Raw genomic sequence first — 20,037 nt, forward strand, 5'->3', positions numbered from 1 at the left:
TTTCTGCTTGATCTTTGGGTATGATGCGGGTAGGTCTGTAACCTCCTCGCAAGTCAGGAGCGTTGAGTACCTCTTGTGTAGATTCTCCATGAGGTTTTGGTAGTTTTGAACATAGTGATCAATTATGTTAAACAACCAATTCCATCTTGGAGCTTCAAACAATCTAGTTCTCGACGTTCCCGCTATGTGGGGATGTCATTCCCGTTTCCGCAAGCATGGCCCAGAAGATCCTTCTTGGTTTCAATTCCCTGCGGAATGCTAGGTATGTGAAGGGTTTTGCCTTGACACTGTACCCGCACTCGTCTTATAGTTACTTTATTTCCAAGGTATTCCTGGTTTCAATTCCCTGCGGGTGCTTAGTATGTGAAGGGTTTTGCCTTGACACTGTACTCGCACCTGTCTTATGGTTACTTGGTTGCCGAGGTATTCTTGGCTTTAATTCCCTGCAGGTGCTAAGTATGTGAAGGGTTTTGCCTTAACACTGTACTCGCACCTGTCTTATAGTTACTTGGTTGCCAAGGTAAGGGGTATATTCCCGCTTACTTTTGAATCTTTTTGAAATTCGAAGAGTTGGTGAAAGGATAAGAACAGTCCAAACTGTTGAAACGTCGTCCGACGGTTTCTTCTGACAGTGTCAGGACGTGCAGGAAGTTATGGCGACGTGACAGTACATGGTCATTCCAGACGCTTTTTCAGGCGCGTGGGCGCGATTTTTTGGGCGCGTGGGTGCGGATTTTACGACGCGCGTCCCGTCAACAGCTGTTGCCAGCTTGCTTTTTTCACGTGTCATAGTTTCATTGCACCAGCTCTTTTCTCTCTCCTCCGCATTAAATTCATCGCATTCATTGCGATGAGTATATAAAGGGGGAGAGGGTCCTTTGTAATCCACACCTTCACTTTTATCTTCTCCTTAGCGATTTCCGGCGAATATTCTTTCTGAAATCGTTGTCTTTCATCCTTCCATAATGTCTTCTTCCCATGATGTTCAGGCTACTGCCGAGGAGTCTGACGTGTACGCCGAGAATCCGTCGTCCACGTCGGACAAAGATGACAAGAGTACTGCTGGCGAGTGCCAGTGTGCTCTTCCGGCCGACCTCTATCAGTACGTCGTCCGGAAGTTCATGCTCGAGCCGTTCGAGCCTGAGTTTCCGGAGCCACACCAGACAGTGTACGATGCCCCCAAGGGCAAGATAGGGGTGTACGCTGCATTCTTCGTCTATGGGAATCTCAGGTTCCCATTGACGAAGTTTGTATACCGTGTTCTGGAGAGACACGGTGTGCATCTGACTGAGGTACACCCGATGGTGATCGCCAAGATCCGCCATTTTGAGTGGGTGTGCCTCATTCTGGGCGTGGAGCCCCACGTTGATCGGTTGATGACCTTCTACTCCTGGAGGTGCATCCAGGGGTGGTACACCTTGGACAATCGGATCAAGGGGTTGAAGATCTGCGCTACCGAGCGCAGTCTTCGGTCGTGGAAGCGGGAGTTTTTCTACATCTCCGCTCGCGTCATCCCCCTTGCGATAACGTTTAAAAATGGGAGAGCACTCCCCGCCCTTCACGCCCTCAACCATCAGGAGGCGGAGTGGTTCGCCAAGATCTCCCGGATCCAGACTCCGGTGTATCGCTTTGCGGAGTCCGGGATGGTGATGCTCGGGATGAGCCGGGTGTGGAAGGAGGCGTCACAGATTCCCATCGTTCTTGAATACGGTTTGAACTCTGTCCCTTACGGTATGCTCTGTCTTCTTTGTTGATATAGGTTTTTCTTATAACTGTTTCTTTTTTTTTTTTTTTTATTTCAGAGGGGAATGACTTGCAGTCGCTCCTGCATCCGCGGGAGGCTGATGGTCCCGCTCGGATGGGTACTCGTGCTTTAGATGAGAACGAGTTGCCCATCCTTGAGCAAACGGCGGATCGGTTCGTGGAGGTCTACCCGCCAGGCCACGAGATCCTGAGCGCCAGGCGGCCAGGTAAAGAACTTTTTGACCCTCGCCCTCTCAATGCTCAAACCTCTGCGGGAATTCCTCTAATTTTGTCATCTTCTGATGAGGAATCCGCAGATGGTCCTTTATTTGCGAGGAAGAAGAAGGCTGCCGGCGGGAAGGGGAAGGCGGAGGTTGCCTCCACTGCCGATCCGGGGAACTGGTCAAACTCGGAGACCGAGAGCGAGGAGGCGGCGGGGAACCAAGGTGGTGTTGAGACCACTGCTCCGAAGGCTGAGACGACTGTCACCTCCGAGCAGCCCAGGACGACGACGGTGACCGGTATGAAGAGGCCGGCTCCATCGGGTTCGTCCCCGCCTGTTCGCACCTTTAGGCTCAAGAAAACCCGTAAGTATAATCTTCCTTTACTTTTACTGCATAGATTTCCACCATTATACTTATATCTTCTTTGTGCAGGCGTGGATGCTACCGCATTCCAGGGTGGAGCGGGAGGTAGCAGTTCTGGACCCATGAAGGTAGGTTTGGTCAACCTACCTGAGGCGATGACCCAGGCGACTGCGCCTGCTTCAGTTGCTCACCCGGTTGAGCCAACTGTTCCAACTGTTCCAACTGTGACGACGTCCCCGCAGGCTGTCAGTGCCATATTCACTGATTCTTTCAATGAGCCGGCGGCGAGTATTTCTGTGGATTCTTCCACAGCCGCGGCCGCGGTTGTGAGTTCACCTCCGTTGGTTTCTACCACGGCGGCCTCCGCTATGCCTCCTCCGGCGCCGGCGACTACGGCCGGTCCTTCAGGTATGTCCGGTGTTGGGGCTCAAGCCAATCTCTGCCTCCTTCCCATCTGCCTGACCTCTTGGATGGATATCCGTTAGATTCGGGTGATGGGTTTGGCGGCTACAGGCCTGTTGTCGACCCTACATGTGCGTAGGGTTATTTTGGCCTTTATTTTATATATATATATATATATATATATATATATATATATATATATATATATATATATCTTTTCCTAACTGCTTTTTGCTTTTGCAGTGTCGGATTCCAATGAAGTGTATGTTCCACGATGGAACATCCGCCGAGGAACAACCCTTCGGACGCCTGTAGAATGCGTTGAATGGGCGCGCCACGCCGCCCCCGCCGGTGCGCTGGGGGAAGCCATGTCCAGCTACCAGGAGGGTAGGCTGTCGAATGAACTGCGGATTCTCCTTGCCCGGATGCAGCCGCGCGTCGAGTTACTTTGTCGTGAAAACGACAAGTTAAAGACGGCGCGTAGCCTGGAAGTGGCTTAGGCGCGGGCCATCCGGGAGGAGAACAAGAGGCCTGCCGCAGTGGCTGCGGAAAAGGAGAAGGCCTTCCAGGCCCTTGATGTTGAAGTTCAGGCCCGTCTTGAGGCCCGTTCCAAGGTTGCCCAAGCTGTTAACGAACAGCTTCGGCTGGCTAAGGAAACTGCACGGAACGCAACTGAGAGGGCCACCAAGGCTGAAGCTGTTGCTGAGCCTCTACGCATTGAGAATGAGGAGCTTAAAGCCAAGCTAGAGAGGCTCCAGCAGGCTCATGATGCCTTGGCTATGGAAGACGCCAAGTAGCTCCAAGAGATCTTGGACCAGAGGGGCGTGCTTGACCACACTGAGCGGAAGCTAAAAGGCGTTGAAGAGGCTGCTGCTAAGGAAGTGTTGCTCGCCAACCTTAACAAAAGTGAAGCCGAACGCGCCCGTAACCAAGCTCAAGCTGCCCTTCAGGAGGCTCTGGTTGCCAAGGAATGGCTTCTTCGAGAAGCGTTGTCTCAGGTATGCGTAATTTCATAATATCTTTACGCTTTTCTTTGTACATAAAAAAGGTTTTGATACTTGTTTTTTTTCTTGTAGGTTGTGCATCGAGTCTTCACGGACACATCATATGACGATGCCATGAGCGCAGCCCTCAATGCTTCTCATGAGGATGGGGAAATGGCCGGCTTCATGCTTGGTCTAGGGTTCGTTGAGAAGGGCATCCCGCCTTCCAACTTCCCTTTATATGATGTGGATACTGAAGCTGTATATGACCAAGCAATGAACCAGTATGCCGCCTTCCCGCATCCGGTGGTGGAGAAGGTGAACGAAGTTGCTGCTGCTGATGATGGGTTAACCATTCTCAAGACCTTCCTTGAACCGCCACAGCCAAGTGATGGTGCGGGTACAAGTGGGTTTGGAGGAAGTGGTCCTGAAGCTTGAACCTTTAGATCCCTTCCCACTGTTAGGATAGGTTTACATTGTATAGATTTATATTCTTGTAGGCGGGTAGTTACCCGGCCATTCTTGTAATACTTGAATTATTATGGAATACAAATCTTTGTGCGGGTAGGACCGCTACTTTCAGTGGATGACTTGCTTTATAAACGTTATATGACGTGCTCATGCATACTATAGTTTAATTTGGCACTTGTTTTGCCGCATAAACAATGTATGATTCGCTTGTGCATACTGTAGTTTACCTTAGCAATTTCTTAAGTATTTTGAATAAGTTAACCTATCAACGTGGCAGATAATAGGTTAAAGTTTTGCTTCCTTTTTCGTGATTGTGCGGGTAAGACCGTCACTTGCACTTAGTAGGATGGCTAAACTTTACCTATATCTGACCTGCGTGGAGGTTTTCCTCATTTTTTCCTTAGAAATTTTCTAAGTGTTTTATAAGTTAACCATTCGACGCGCGGTTGTCAATAGGTTAGTTCGGTTTCCTCTATCATGATTTGTGCGGTTAGGACCGGCAGTTTCATTTAGTGGGATCACCAAACTTTACCTATAACTGACCTGCGTGAAGGTTGTCTTCATCTGTTTTTTGTGCTTACGCGGGTTTTTCCGCCGCCCACAAGCAACGATTTCCTTACACATTTATGCGGTGAAAACCGGCATCAGTGTTTTTAATAAATTGACCGTTCGACGCGCGGTTATCAATAGGCTAGTTCGGTTTCCTCTATCATGATTTGTGCGGCTAAGACCGGCACTTTCATTTAGGGGGATGACCGAACTTTACCTATGACTGACCTGCGTGAAGGTTTGCCGTTTTTTGTGTTTATGCGGGTTTTGCCGCCTTCCACACGCAAAGACTTCTTTCCCCACTTATGTATGCGATGAAGACCGGCATATCAGTGTGGAAAGTTCATAAGTATAAATGTAAGACCATCAGCGTCAATGTGATAAGGAGAATCATTTCCATTAGAAGTGGCTCTGGGCCTTTTCTTTTACAAGTTTGGAATTGATCTACATGCAGAATGTGTAATTGAGCTCCCTTCCATGTTCTTGGGAGTGTCATCGAGCCTTTCGAGCCGATATGCACTTGGTTCGGAATCTCGTTGTTTACGCAGTATGTAGTCTCCAACATTGAAGCTGCAGTTTTATTCGTGTTTTCCCCAACTGGGGTTCTACACGCATCAGCCTGCTCAGCGTTCGTTACGCTACGAGGTGCGCGAGCGTCCCATCTCTGACAAATGCTTCGACGATGTCCTTCACGTCTGTGCATTCTTCAGTGTTGTGGCCTTTTGTCCTGTGAAAGTCACAGTATTTGTTCCGATCAGCATTGTGACGATGTCGGATTATTGGAGCCTTTGGCCATGGGAGCTTCTCAGTGGCGAATATCTCGGTGACGCTTTTGGTGAGTGGCGTCCATCTGGAGTTCTGGTTCGACTGTACGTTATCCCTTCCGCCTAACCGATGTTGCAAGCCGGATGAGGTGTCAAAGTTTACCCTTGACTGCCAAATGCCTAGCTTTCGCTTTTTGTTTAGTCGGGCGGTAAGGACGTTGTCTGCTCTTGTTTTCTGGGTGTAGAGGTTTGTGCTTTGGGGGAGATCTCTACCCAGTTGCTTCTCCGTTTCCGCAAAGCGTTTAGCTGCTGTCATGATGGCATCCCATGTGGACGGCATGCCATCTTTACCCGTTAAGGTGCGGATGAGCTCTGGGTCTTTCGCGCCCTGGATGAAAGCAGCGCGAACAAGATCTTCGCTAATAGTGCCCAGACTTAGCTTCTTTGAATTGAAGCGCGTGATGAAGTCTGGTAGGACTCATCTTCCTCTCGGATGCAGTTGAGGATTGTCCATTGCTCTTCGGTATACTTTCTTTGTTGGCTGAAGTGTTGGCTGAACTTCTGCTGGAAGTCTGCCCAATCGTAGATGTGGTGGACCGGTAGACGATCGAACCACGCTCTAGCTGGCCCAACAAGCGTCATTTGGAACATGTAACACCACGTAGGTTCCGTCCAATTACTGACGGTTGCCCCCGCTATGAATCTGTTCAAATGATCGTCTGGATCAGATATACCATCGTAAGTGCCGATGTTGGACATCTGTTTGGCACTTTTCGGGGCGATTGCTTCCGCAATGTCCCTTGCAAATTTGGACGTTCCCGTCTTTGCAGCAGTTGGTCTAAATGTTTTGGAGAAGTCACGTGGGTTTCCACCCGCGTTTTTTGGTTTGAAGGTTTCTCCAAAATGCCTTCTCGGTTGGGAGTCCGTTTCCTTACGCTTCCCTTTCGCCCTATGACGAGGGTTTGCGTCACTATCGGATTCCTCCGAATCATCGTCCAAGTACTCTCCGAATTCATCAGCCTGTTGGAGTGAACGTAAGCGTTCATCCAACTCAGCTTGGAATTCTTTTTGACGTGCCTCCGCCCACGCTTTAACTTCATCGAGTGTTTGGCGGGGGAGCCTCGTTCGTTGTCTCTCTAACTGGGTATCGGTGAATCCCAGTGAGAGATTATTTACTGCACTTGCCCCAGCTCGGGTAACTGGGGTAGTGTTCGTAAAATTTACTGCATTTGCCCCGGTTTGGGTAACCGGGGTAGTGTTCGTAAAAACTGTGTAGTCGCCGGTATTCCCCCCAGTAGCTGGGGTTGTGGTTACCGGGGCTTCTTGGTCACTCGTTGGTTTTGGGACCGGAGTACCTTTAACCATCTTTCCAGAAGTTTTGAGAAAACTGAAAAAGAATTAAGTTCTAGCTTTTATGCACGGATGGCGCCAATGAAGAAACACTAATCGACCCCGGGCAGATTACGGATAATCTGGGGGTTAAATAGATGTTTCCCACGAGGGGTTAGATCCGGCAAAGATGGTTCTTCTGATAACCTGCAAAACAGACACCGTGAGCTCGTCACTGAGAAGGGGGGGTACCTCCTTGTGACCACCCTCCGCGTGAGAATCAGACTAGATTGCTCTTGAATATAAGTGTATATTAAGAGAATGACTAGAGCAGATATCAGGTAATATATCAAGATATGAGATATGAGATAAGATGATACCATTCCAAGGTGTTGGAGTATTTATAGCCGAAGGTAGGTTTCCAAGCAGGTACAGCCGGCTGAATAGTGTTCCTGTTCTGCCAACTGTGGGCTACGCACATGCCATGCTGGTGGTTGGTGGATAGGCAGTGGCTGATAGTGACCAGGCCGGCTGTGTACTATTCCTGTTCCACCAACTGCAGGCCATGCCATGCACGTCCTCCGACAGGTTGGTGAGTAGGCAGCGGCTAATAGTGACATACAGTACAAGAGCGTGCTGCTCGTCATACTGTTGTCAGTGAGCTGTCGTATCCTTGGTCAGATCTTTTATCCATACCTCGTCAGGTACAGTACAAAAGATCCTCCAGTATCATACGGACTGGCTCATTTGGGCGGGAGTTCTCCCGGCTTTGTGCGGGAGTGTTCCCGGCTTGCTCACTCCTTCTTCAGGTGACATTACTGAATTATTTAAGAGTTAAGTGCCTTGTGCGTGTAGCTTTGCTGCGCAGGTAGCCTACCCTGATGGCTTGTATCCGCAGCTGCGGGAACAGGCAGAGTACTTCACCATTGGGAGGCTTTTCCTGCGGGAACAGCTTGCGTACTGCGCGTAAGGACGTCACGTCTCTGAGCATGGTGGGTCCTGCGGACCCAGTTGGTTTCTACGCAGACGTCCCTCTTAAAGGTGAGTCTTGCGGGTCCAACTGGGCTCTGCTGGGACCTACCTCTTCACAGTACTTAGTGTGTTACTAGACCAAAAGAGTTTAAAGCATACATTCAATTAGAAAGATTTGAATATGATGCAATAAGATGGAAGTCTTAAGTGACTATGATTATGAGATTCGTTTACCTTGAAAGTACAATTTCTCACCAGTGGATCATAAAAATGGATATGGAAATCAACATTGATTGCAAGGAAGACCAAAAAGTGATGTATGTTTCATTCGTTTGTATATTAGGCTAGGCCGTATGCTGGTGGCGTAACATTATATACAAGCCATGGGTAAAAGAGATACCTAGAGAATGAAATGGGAGTTAAAAGAGACTTGTGTTCAAACAATTTTGCTCGACTATTGAACCAGACAAGATCGAGAAGGTTTCTAAAATGACTGGGGTCTTGCGGGAAAACATGAATCACCGTGAGTGTACAAAATGTAATAAAATATCGCCTAATTCTTGATTTGGTGACTCCTAAAGCTAAAAGGAACAATGATATGTACATGGATTGCAATTTGACGTATGAAGACTAGTGATAACAGCTTAAACTAGCACGTTTTTGTCAATAAGTAAGTTGAGTTTAGGGGAAAGTTATATAATTAGTGAGAAGAAATGCCTTCGCCAAAACCAACAAGATTAAACAAGTTCATGATGACAACCATGAGTTTGTAGAAAAAGATGGCTAGGATGAAAGTGGTAGATCCACGCGAGAAATGTAGGAATATTTGACAGAATTCAAGCTAGGAACAAATTTATGATTTCAATGTGGAAAGTGAGACACTATCATCGTGACCACCCGAACTCTTAGAAGTGCCATAACCGTGGCAGAATTTTACACATGATCAAATGCTGCAAAATCCAAATTAAAGCCTAGGAGGGTTCCTAATATTTCTTTGTTTCTGTTATGGATTGGCACATATGCTTGCATGACAATTTTAGAAATGCAATTGAACCGTTAAATTGATCATTTTTTACTTTGGGCTCTTTATTACTTCCTACCTTTTTGTGTGTACGTAATAAAGTTTAAAGTTGATGTTACGTGATGTTTGTAAGTTATGCCTTACAGGACTAGAGCCTAGAAAACCTTTGAGGCAATGAAAGTTGGAAGATTTGCTTGATGTAATATGACTTCAAAGACATGCTACTATATGTCTATACGCTATGTAAAGTTATGGAAATAGGGCCTAAACCTAGGGTTACGGTTACGGATAGTTCTTACGTAGTAGGGGGGGAGGGGGAGTTGATGAAAGGTGGTGTGATTAAAGGGGCCTAGGGTTACGAAAGTTTAGTTTTAACAGTTTCATGGATCAAACATGGAAAGAAGTAAAATATGAGAATAGAGAAATTTTGATGGATTAAGGAAAGGCTGGAGTGGTATCGAGCCGTGTCATGTGATGAGAGGCGGGTTAGTTTTAAAATGGCCACTAGAGTATACTACAAAACTTAAATAAATTGCCACCTAATTTCTGACTCCCAAAGCTAAAAGGAAAAAAATGATATGTACAGGCCATTTGACGTTTGAAGACTAGTGAGGACAGCTTAGCCTAGCACGTTTTGGTCAACAGTTGAGTTTAGAGGAAAGTTATATGATTAGCTTGAAGAAATGCCTTCGCCAGATGCAAGAAGAGATGGGTCGGCAATGACAACAAGATTAAACAAGTTCACGATGACAACAAGATTAAACAAGCTCATGATGACAACCATGTGTCTGTAGAATAGATGGCTAGGATGAAAGTGGTGGATCCATGCGATAAATGTAGGAACATTTGACAGAATTCAAGCTGGGAGCAAATTTGTGATTTCAACGTGGAAAGCGGGACACTATCATCGTGAACATTTGAACGCTTAGAAGTGCCATAATTGTGGCGGAACTTGACACATGATCGAATACTGCAAAAATCCAAAATCCTAGGAGGGGTCCTAAATACTCCTTTATTTATGTTATGTATCGGTACACATGCTTGCTATGATGTTTTTAGTAGTGTGATCAAACCGATGAATTGATCAATTTTTTACTTTGTGTGCTTTATTGCTTGCGACCTTTTTGTGTGCATGTAATAAAGTTTAAAGTTAGATGTTATGTGACGTTTGTAGATTGTGCCTTAACGGACTAGGGCCTACAAAAACATTTGTTATATATATTGATACAATAAAGGCGGCAAGCCCAAAAATAGCTGTGGAGTTGGCCGTAATGTCAAACGATGGAATGGTGAGAGCTAAAGAAGCAACTTGAAAGCCTGAGTTAAAGAAAAAGTATATCCATGATCTGGAAAGCTTAAAGCATATTAACTTCCAAATCAAGTAGCTATATAAGTGAGCTAAGTGGGGTCCATGCATAATTCTATGATACATGGAGAGCGTTTGAAAAAAAATATTTATATTGATTCATGTATTTAACCTAAGACCCATGCGACCACGATCTTAGTTTGCGCAAAGCCAATCAAACAAGTAGTCGGAAGCCACAATGAGGTGGTTGGGTTTAGGGCTGTTCACGAACTGAACCGAACCGAACGCGTGCATGCTCATACTTGGTTTGGTTTGAAAGCGAGCCAAACCGAGCGGATTGAATTTAAAGAAACGAGCGATATCTTTATGCTTGAACTTGGTTTGGTTTTGAAACCGAGCGGCTTGGTTCGGTTTGGTTTTGCTTGATTTCGTACAAAGTTTCCAATTTTAAATTTCTAAAACTTCAAAATATCATTAATTCAAGACTTTTAACTCTAAATTGTCTAAACTTTCACCTTTAAAATGTATAAAACTCATAGTTAACAACAAAACATATATAAAACGAGTGACTATGGTTTAAATTTGAACTTTGAATTCAACACAAAAGAGGAAAATTTTAAAAACTTTAAAAAATAGTATACTTTTATATACATACATAAAGATTATATGTAAAACTAATAAATAAAAAATAATTCAAGCAAAACGAACCGAACCAAACCGAGCGAGGCTTTGCTCGTGCTTGGATTGCTTTTAAACCGAACCAAGCCGAACGGCTCACTTCCAAACCGAGCCGAAATCGAACGAGCATTTTTCAAGCAAAATTCGAGCGAACGACGAACGAGCGGCGAGCGGTTTGGACAACCCTAGTTGGGTTGAGGAAAACCCACCTAGTGTTTGTAGAAAAGATGGCTAGGATGAAAGTGGTGGATCCATGCGAAAAATGTAGGAACACATTTGACAATATTGACAAATTTATGATTTCAATGTGGAAAGTGGGACACTAACATCGTGACCACCCAAGTTCTTAGGAACAAAGTTATGATTTCAATGTGGAAAGCGGGATACTATCATCATGAATACCCGAAGTCTTAGAAGTGCCATAACCGTGGAGGAACTTGACACGTGATCAAAGACTACAAAAATTTTCAAAGCCTAGGAAGGTTTCTAAATACTCCTTTATTTATGTTATGGATTGGTACGCATGCTTGCTATGATGTTTTTAGTAATGTGATCGAACCCATGAATTGATCATTTTTTACTTTCAGTGCTTTATTGCTTGCTACCTTTTTGTGTGCACTTAATAAAGTTTAAAGTTATATGTTATGATGTTTGTAAGTTATGCCTTAAAGGACTAGGGCCTACAAAACCTTGGAGGTAATGAAATTTGGAAGATTCGTTTGATGTAATATGACTCATGGTACAAGCCTAGAGTTACTAGGAGGGGGGACCGGAGTTGATGAAAGGTGGTACGATTAAAGGGACATAGGGTTACGAAAGTTTAGTTTTAACAATTTCATGAATCAAACATGGAAAGAAGTAAAATTTGAGAATAGGAAAATTTTGACGGATTATGGAAAGGCAGGAGGGTTTTCGAGTCACGTCATGCGACAAGACATGGCGGGTGAGTTTATATGCCCACTTTGTGTAGTTTTACTGTTTTTGGGGTGATGTCATGCATATATAATTTTACAGAATAGATAATGTGCAGATTTTGGGTATATGTTATGCATATAAGAAGCAATTTGTACTGTAAATGGTAAAATGGAACCTCCAATGAGGTGCAAAATATATGTGTAGTTTAGAGTTTGGAAATAAAGAAGTATCCTCATTTGTTCAACTAATCTCGAGGACGAGATAAAAATAAAGAGGGAAGAATATATGTGCAGATTAGAGCCTAGAGCAGTATTCTCCTTAAATCTATGGAGGCAATTGTGTATACGGTACTAAGTGTGTGACTAGACCTTAAGAGGTTAAAGCATACATTCAATTAGAAAGATTTGAATATGATGCATTAAGAGGAAAGTCTTAAGTGACCATGATTCTGAGATTCGTTTATCTTGAAATTAAGATAAATGTAACAGATGCTTTCAGTTGAAAGAGAAAATTTTGAAATAGAAAACGGAAGCTTAATCGATAATTATCTATAGGAGAGGATAGATTGTTAAAAATGAAAAAGAGGTTGACGAATTGTTAAAATAACACAACATATTAATCATCCACTTGGTTTTTTCAAGGTTCTTTTGACATCTTAAGAAGCATCGGCAGAAGTTTGTTCAAGGATTGGTTTCTCAAGAACATAAAGTTTATTGTTTGCTTTAATAACCATTCTCAAGTTGTGGAGTGAATTAAAGTTTAAATCGTTTGGTTTCTCTTTGCTCAAAAGAGACCCAAGTGGGTGGTTGAAGTGTGCAGATTATTTGTAGTTAAAGATATCTAGTAAAAGATAATTGGATTTTAAATTTTGATGTCTTGGAAACTTGATAAATAATGACCCTTTCAAAAATGATCGGCCAATTATCTCTACACAACGCTTAGTAGCTCATGGGGTCGCAAAGACGAGTCCCTAAGTTGACACTCATAGCCCCAACTATAGTAGTAACATGCATAACTAAACTAAACTCTCAGAATTCACAATATTGCTTTCTACGAATCCACAAGCTCTAAATGAGTAAATGTAAGGATGAAGCAAATATACTCAAGGGTTCGCCTATATCAATTCGGATGTTCTAATACTATGCCGACATACACATATCATTTTTAAGTGTGATTTTGTTTAGTATTTTACCAGTTTAAGTGAAAGATATAATGTGTAGCAGATCGTATTTTGATGCTAGGGGTAAAACACCAAAGAATACATCCATAAAACCAACAAAATGCAAACCATCATAAAAAATAAACACAACCACGGGTCTAGGGCTTGATTTGCAACCAACACAATAATTCATAAAAAAAAATGTAAAGGAAGCAACCCTTTGCCAAATAAAAGTTTTGGCAAAGTAAATGCAAATTGCTTTAATCGGTTAAACCGATAGTCGTTTTAAAAATTCGCAAAAGTGGCTCCATACCACCGTTGGGGTCGTACACATGTTTTAAAGTTACTACCTTAGAAATCTTGTGTACGAACCATTCTTGACCTTCAGTGGTTCAGATGCGAATACAATAAAACTTGGATACACAACCAAAGAAAAGTAAGAAATTTGTACCTTACGGGTTTGTAGAAACTGTACCAAGCTGAAACATCACAAGACAACATTTGGATTTCTAAATCTGGTAACGCAAAACACCACACGAGACAAAAACCTGAAACTGATTTTGGCCCTGCGATCACGGCCAAAAGAGAAACAGCCGACTTTCTTTGTGAAACTACCATGTAGAATTAAGTTAGAACCATCTTTACCTTGTAGATATAAGTTAGAAAACTGAAAGAGAAGATTGATTGTTTTTTTTTTTTAAAAACAAGAATATACCAATATAATGAGTAAAACATACCTTTTGCATCTGTGTTCAACTGAGAGCTTCAAAATTCAATAATGGAGGATTAGAAGCAGGTCCTGTAGATTGCCCTGAACATGCAAGAATGGAAAAATTAGAAAACACGAAAATAACAAAGAGACGTTCCACAGAGAAAAACATTAACCAATAATGAAAATTCATAATAATGCTATAAACCAATTGAAAAAAATAATTAACGGGATGAAATATATTGAACTAGCAAATGTGTAGTTGAGAGGGTCGGGTAACGAGTCAATGATTGAGTTAAAATATCACTTAAACTTAGTATATCTGGCAAAATGGACGAGTCAGGTTGGGCAGGGTAACGGGTCAAAACGTTCAGGTCAGAACTAACAGGTCTAAGAATGATTATTCTGGTTGGGCGGGGTAGCGGGAAGTTTTAAAAAAAACTGTTAACTTCACAAAAGCAGGACGAACAGTAGTTTTAAAAAAAACTGTTCAGATGGGAATACTAATCTTGTGTAAAACTTAGATACACAACCATAGAAAAGTAAGAACTTTGTACCTTATGGGTTTGTAGAAATTGTACCAAGCTGAAACACCAAGAGACAACATGGTTTTTACATCCGGTAACGAAAAAAACCACATGAGGCACCGAAACTGGTTCTGGTTTAGCGATCACAGCCGAAAGAGGCAAACAGCCTTTGTGGGACGGAGCTGCCAGTCTGGGTTTAATTAAAACTTCTACCCAAAACCTTATTAGATTGTGGACATCTGTGAAACTACCAAAACAAGCAGTTCTTAGAGATAGAGCCAACATTACCTTGTAGAATAAGTTTAGAAAACTGAAGGAGAAGATTGATTTAAATATAAAACAAGAATATACCAATATAACGAGTTAACTTACCTTTTGGAGCATCAATGCAAAAGTAACATCTATGTCAACTGAGACTAGAAACAAAAGAGCTTCAAACTTCAATAACGGAGGATTAGAACAGTAATGCATTTCCCTGAACATGCAAGAATGTGAAAACTCAACAATAATGTAGAGACAAAAAGAAATTTATAATGAAATTTACTAATAATGCTATGAACCGATTGTAAAAAAAAATATAAATGTATTAAACTAGCAAATGTGCAGGTTGCGTGGGTCGGGTCCCGAGTCAATGATTGGGTAAGAATACTACTTAAATTTAGTATATCTAGCAAAATAGACGTGCCAGGTTAGGCGGGGTAACGGGTCATAATGGTTCGAGTCAGAATGGCCCAATATAAAAATGAATATTTTCTTTGGGGTCAAGACGGGCCCTTTTAAAAATATGGTTAACTTCCCAATAGCAGGACGAACAGTTTTAAAAAAACAAAAGTTTGGCAGATCGACCCGACCCATATGGACCAAACCACAGGCACCGTCCATATAATTTGCTCTTAATTATAATAGTTCTCTGATAGTCTGATTGAATAAAAAAATAAATATTGATTAATTTATTTATTTTGAAATAATATTAAACAGTTATTTGTTTAATTTCATAGAAATCCAAATTGTCTAACTTGATATTATCCTCAATTTATATTTGTTTCTTGGGCTAAGAGCAATTAGGCTCTTGGTTGACAAAGGTGCACACCGAAACCAGTTTAGGATCCGAATAAACCAAAACCGATAACCGAACCACCAGTTTATAACCGGTTTGAGAACAAACCAACCAGATTTGATTTAGTTACCTGATCGGACGAATCAGAGATGATGAACCGAGTGGTTCTGTACTTCTGTTGATCGGTGTCTCCAGAAGGTGTTTCACATAGATCGGTAATGCATTACCCCGAACCTGCAAGAACGGGAAAACCGATATGATTACATATATAAAGATATTATCATATTAAAACCACTTATAAAGGTAGCTGTAACAAAAATTTTCAACTAAATCTTCTGTTTGCAATAAGAACTATGGTAGTGCAAGCAGCCCAAGAAAGGCATATCATTTATTTGCTGCAGTCAAGTTTATTCATTATTTGCATTGAGTTGAAACTAGTTTAATAGAGACCTAAACTATCATTAGTCATAATATGATGTATGAAACAGATTCCAGCAAATTCATAATTATTCTAAAAATTTTTGACTAAAAGGGTAATATGGTCTTTTGGCAAAACTGGGCATGGGAAAGAATTGGGTCAGTTTGAAAGTTTCGCAAATTTGACTTTTATTGGGTCAAAGCTGCTGGTTAGCGGGTGTTGACTTTGGTGGTGCATTGATCCAAGTAGTCTGGCCGATGCTGGGCTTGGACTGATTCCATCATGATTCATAACACTAGAACGTTCATTCAGTCAAGTTTATTCATTATTTGCATTGAGTTGAAACTAGTTTAATAGAGACCTAAACTATCATTAGTCATAATTTGATGTGTGAGATAGATTCCAGCAAATTCATAATTATTCTAAAAATTTTTGACTAAAAGGGTAATATGGTCTTTTGGCAAAACTGGGCATGGGAAAGAATTGGGTCAGTTTGAAAGTTTCGCAAATTTGACTTTTATTGGGTCAAAGCTGCTGGTTAGCGGGTGTTGACTTTGGTGGTGCATTGATCCAAGTAGTCTGGCCGATGCTGGGCTTGGACTGATTCCATCATGATTCATAACACTAGAACGTTCATTCAGTTTAAACAAAATAAAAGAGCAAATAATGAAAGTTACAAAATAGAACAAACCTTAACCGAGCGGGAGATATTTCAAAAATATGCAAGCAGTAAAGCATATATCCACAGTAGTATGACTCGGGGCATCAGTTAAGACTTTTAGCACCTCCATTTCCATTGTGTCAGTGTGTCACAACCCAAATATGAAACCAATGAAACTGGATTAATATCATATTGATGCAACACTATGCAAATTAATATTCTTTCTTAACAGGTAAACTATTAAGAAAAGTTTTCTCAAACTTACTTGTTTTATATCTTTTTTTCAAACTTAAATTAGTTTTGTTTTATGTTAGAATATCCATAAATTTAATTTCACAATAGACTTTTACTTAAATATAGATATTACTAAACTGTAATAAAAAATAAAAGGTTTATGATAGAATACTAAGTAATGGCGAAAACAAAAAAGAATCTAAATTGTTTAACTTTCTATTAATGATTCATTTCCTTTTTTGAATTTATGTATCATACATACAAACACATACTTTATATATATTAAAAAAATCACTAAACCAACCTGCAAAAAATTGTTAAATGAAACAAATCAGTTTAATGATTATTAACATATATAACATACATATTTGCATTTATGAAGTAAAAATTTCAAAAAAAAAAAAACCACTAATTAAAAACTAAACGATCTAGTTTGCTTTTTCGTTTTCACTTAAACTCAATGTTCTATAATAATCCTCACCATATATATAACATTTAAGTAGTTTATAATATTCAATTTTCAGACAAAGCAATTTTTATCTGTCGGCCATTGATCACAAGCATATAGTTCCAATCATAATATCACAAGGCATTTGGGATACGGGCCGGTTTATTTAACAAGTTTGATACGGGTCAAAGGGAATTCAAATTAACTCGAGCTATTTCTGGCTAATATTACACATCCGATGACCCGTAAAACCCCTCGTAATAGTCAACTTAAATTAAACTATGATGTACCTGAACAGAGGTTGAAGCTGAATCAGCAGTATAATAATTGCTTCTATCATAAAATGACCTGCACTCAAGTACTGAAAAAGTCAATAAATTCTTAAAACGACTATCCACAGTAAATTGATTATTTCAAAACAACAAACCTTAACCGAGCGGGAGATATTTCAAACATTAGAATGCAGCAACATATAGATCCACAGTAGCACCTCCATCTCCGATTTGTCACACACCAAAAATGAAACCAATGAAACTGAATTAGTATCAAATCAATACAATAAATTACGCTAATTATTTAATCTGTGGTTCTATCTTAGCAGGTAAACTATTAAGAACTGTTATCTCAAACTTACTTGTTTTTTCAAACTTCAATTAGTTTTGTTTTATGTGAAACTAAACAAAAAATTACGTTCATAGAAAACTTTTGCTTATATATAGATTTTACTAAACTGTAAATAAAAGTTATAATAATAAGAATGAAAAAAAGCAACTTTGTAAAAGAATGAGTGTTACTGTGTGTGTATATATATATATAAAATAAGAGGTTTGCTATAAAACACTCAGTAATGGCGAGAACAGAAAAAATCTAAATTGTTATATTTTTCATTAATAATTCATATTTTTCTTTTAAATTTATACATCTTAGATACAAACACATATGTTATATACATAAAAAAAATCACTAAACTAACTTGCAAAAAATTGTTAAATGAAACAAATCAGCTTAATGATTACAAACATATATAACATATACATTTGCATGTATGAAGTAAAAAAAATTGAAAATATATAAATCACTAATTAAAAAATTAAACAATCTAGTTTGCCTTTTCGTTCTCGCATAAACTAATTGCTCTATAACGAACCTCGCCATTTGTATACAACATTTAAGAAGTTTAAAATATTCAATTTTCAAATGATTGGCCAAAATGCAAAATAAATTTTTGTTCATATGTCGCCCATTGATCACAAGCATATAGTTTCAAGATGAATATAAACAAGGCAATCAAAATGTGAAGTTAATCTTGGAAACTAAATTCTAGATCTTAGTGATGCTTTTAAAATAGATACAAAATCTGTAGCTAATAAATACTATTTTGTTATCTTATTGGTTTTTTCAATGATGGATGATTTAACAAAAGGAGATATGATAATTAACCTAAACTTGTCACTATTACCACTTAAAAGCTTCTAACATAAGCCCCCTACCAAAAAATCACATGAGTTTACTCCACGTTGTTATTGAATCATATTTACTCTTACTGTATCGTCTATCATTAACTATTTAAAAGCTATTACCGTAGATCACCGGTCCGTAGTTACGCCTAACTGCTACCATAAGTCCCTTATCATTATTTTAATGAATAATTTAAACTACTTAACGTACATATGTATATATATATATATAAGATGTTTACTATAGAACAGTGAGTTACTGTGAGAACAAAAAGAAATCTTAACTGTTTAATTTTTCATTAATAACTCATATTTTTCCTTTGAATTTATACATCATAGATGCAAAATATATATGTTATATACATAAAAAAATCACTAAACCGACTTGCAAAAAATTGTTAAATGAAACAAATCAGTTTAACGATTGGAAATATACAAAACATACACATATGCAAGTATGAATTAAAAACTTTGAAAAAATATAGACCACTAATTAAAAAATTAAACGATTTAGTTTGCTTTTTCGTTCTTGCATAAACTTGTTCTATAATGAACATCACCATATATATATACAGCATTTAAGTAGTTTATAACATTCAATTTTCAGGCCAAACACAAAAACTATATATGTTAGCCTTCGATCACAAGCGTATAGTTTCAAGCAGATAATTAAAAGGCAATCTAGATACAAAATCAGTAGCTAATAAGTCCTATTCTATTATCTTACTGGTTTGTAAATGATGGATGATTTAACAAAAGCAGATATGATGATTAACCTATACTTTTCACGATTCCGATATTAGGAACAATAATCCAGCAACTAAAAGCTATTACCATAGATCTCTAGTCGATAATAACGTCTGTCATCAATCGCTTAAAAGCTATTACCACTTAAACGCTGCTACCATAAGTTTCCTATGTAACCCTCAGTAATGACAGAATGTGTAATTTAATATTTTACATCCTTACAACTCCAACTCTTCAAGCTTTCAATGATGATTTAACAAATCGATCTTAAATTATTCATTATTTTAATGAATATGTTAAACTACTTAACGTGCATATATAATATATAAGAGGTTTACTATAGAACACTAAGTTACTGCGAGAACAAAAAGAAAATCTTAATTGTTTAATTTTTCATTAATAATGTATATTTTCATCTGAATTAATACATCTTAGATGCAAACGTATATGTTATATACATAAAAAATCGCTAAACCAACTTGCAAAAAATAGTTAAATGAAACAAATCAGTGTAAGGATTAGAAATATATATCTTTACTATATATAATAAAGATATATAGTAAATTAAGAACCAAGTTTTTAAGTAATTTATAAGTTTTAATGCGTATGGTACATGCACACAAAGGAGTAAAGTAGTCTTTTCAACACAATGAACCCACGTTCATTTAGTTTTAACAAATATAATTACAATTATGGTACCCCAACTTTACTTAAATTTTGTAATTCAAGAACTACTTACAACTTTGACCCTTCATGTTTACCCACTTTTAACTCAACTTTATACTTTTTTTATTTTAATCAAATATGTTTTACAAAAATATGATTTAAAAAAATCCGAGCATACCTATTTAAACGGGCTTATTTTTGTCTACGTTCCAATATAATTTTTTTCCACATCAG

At 39.6% G+C, this 20,037-nt stretch overlaps 1 long non-coding RNA gene across 1 annotated transcript; it reads right to left on the reverse strand.

Moving 5' to 3' along the window:
- Nucleotides 1-15,315: 15,315 nt before the first annotated feature.
- On the reverse strand, nucleotides 15,316-17,642 carry LOC143550057 (uncharacterized). The gene is made up of 3 exons (XR_013138259.1): nucleotides 17,224-17,642; nucleotides 16,282-16,427; nucleotides 15,316-15,406 (listed from the first exon to the last, which is right to left on the reverse strand). It is a non-coding gene; the product is annotated as an uncharacterized LOC143550057 (long non-coding RNA).
- Nucleotides 17,643-20,037: the final 2,395 nt, after the last annotated feature.

Source organism: Bidens hawaiensis, unplaced genomic scaffold (genome assembly GCF_021521415.1).
Source record: "Bidens hawaiensis isolate Kalapana, Puna unplaced genomic scaffold, B.hawaiensis_p1.1 tig00015918_1, whole genome shotgun sequence".
Taxonomy (NCBI): domain Eukaryota; kingdom Viridiplantae; phylum Streptophyta; class Magnoliopsida; order Asterales; family Asteraceae; genus Bidens; species Bidens hawaiensis.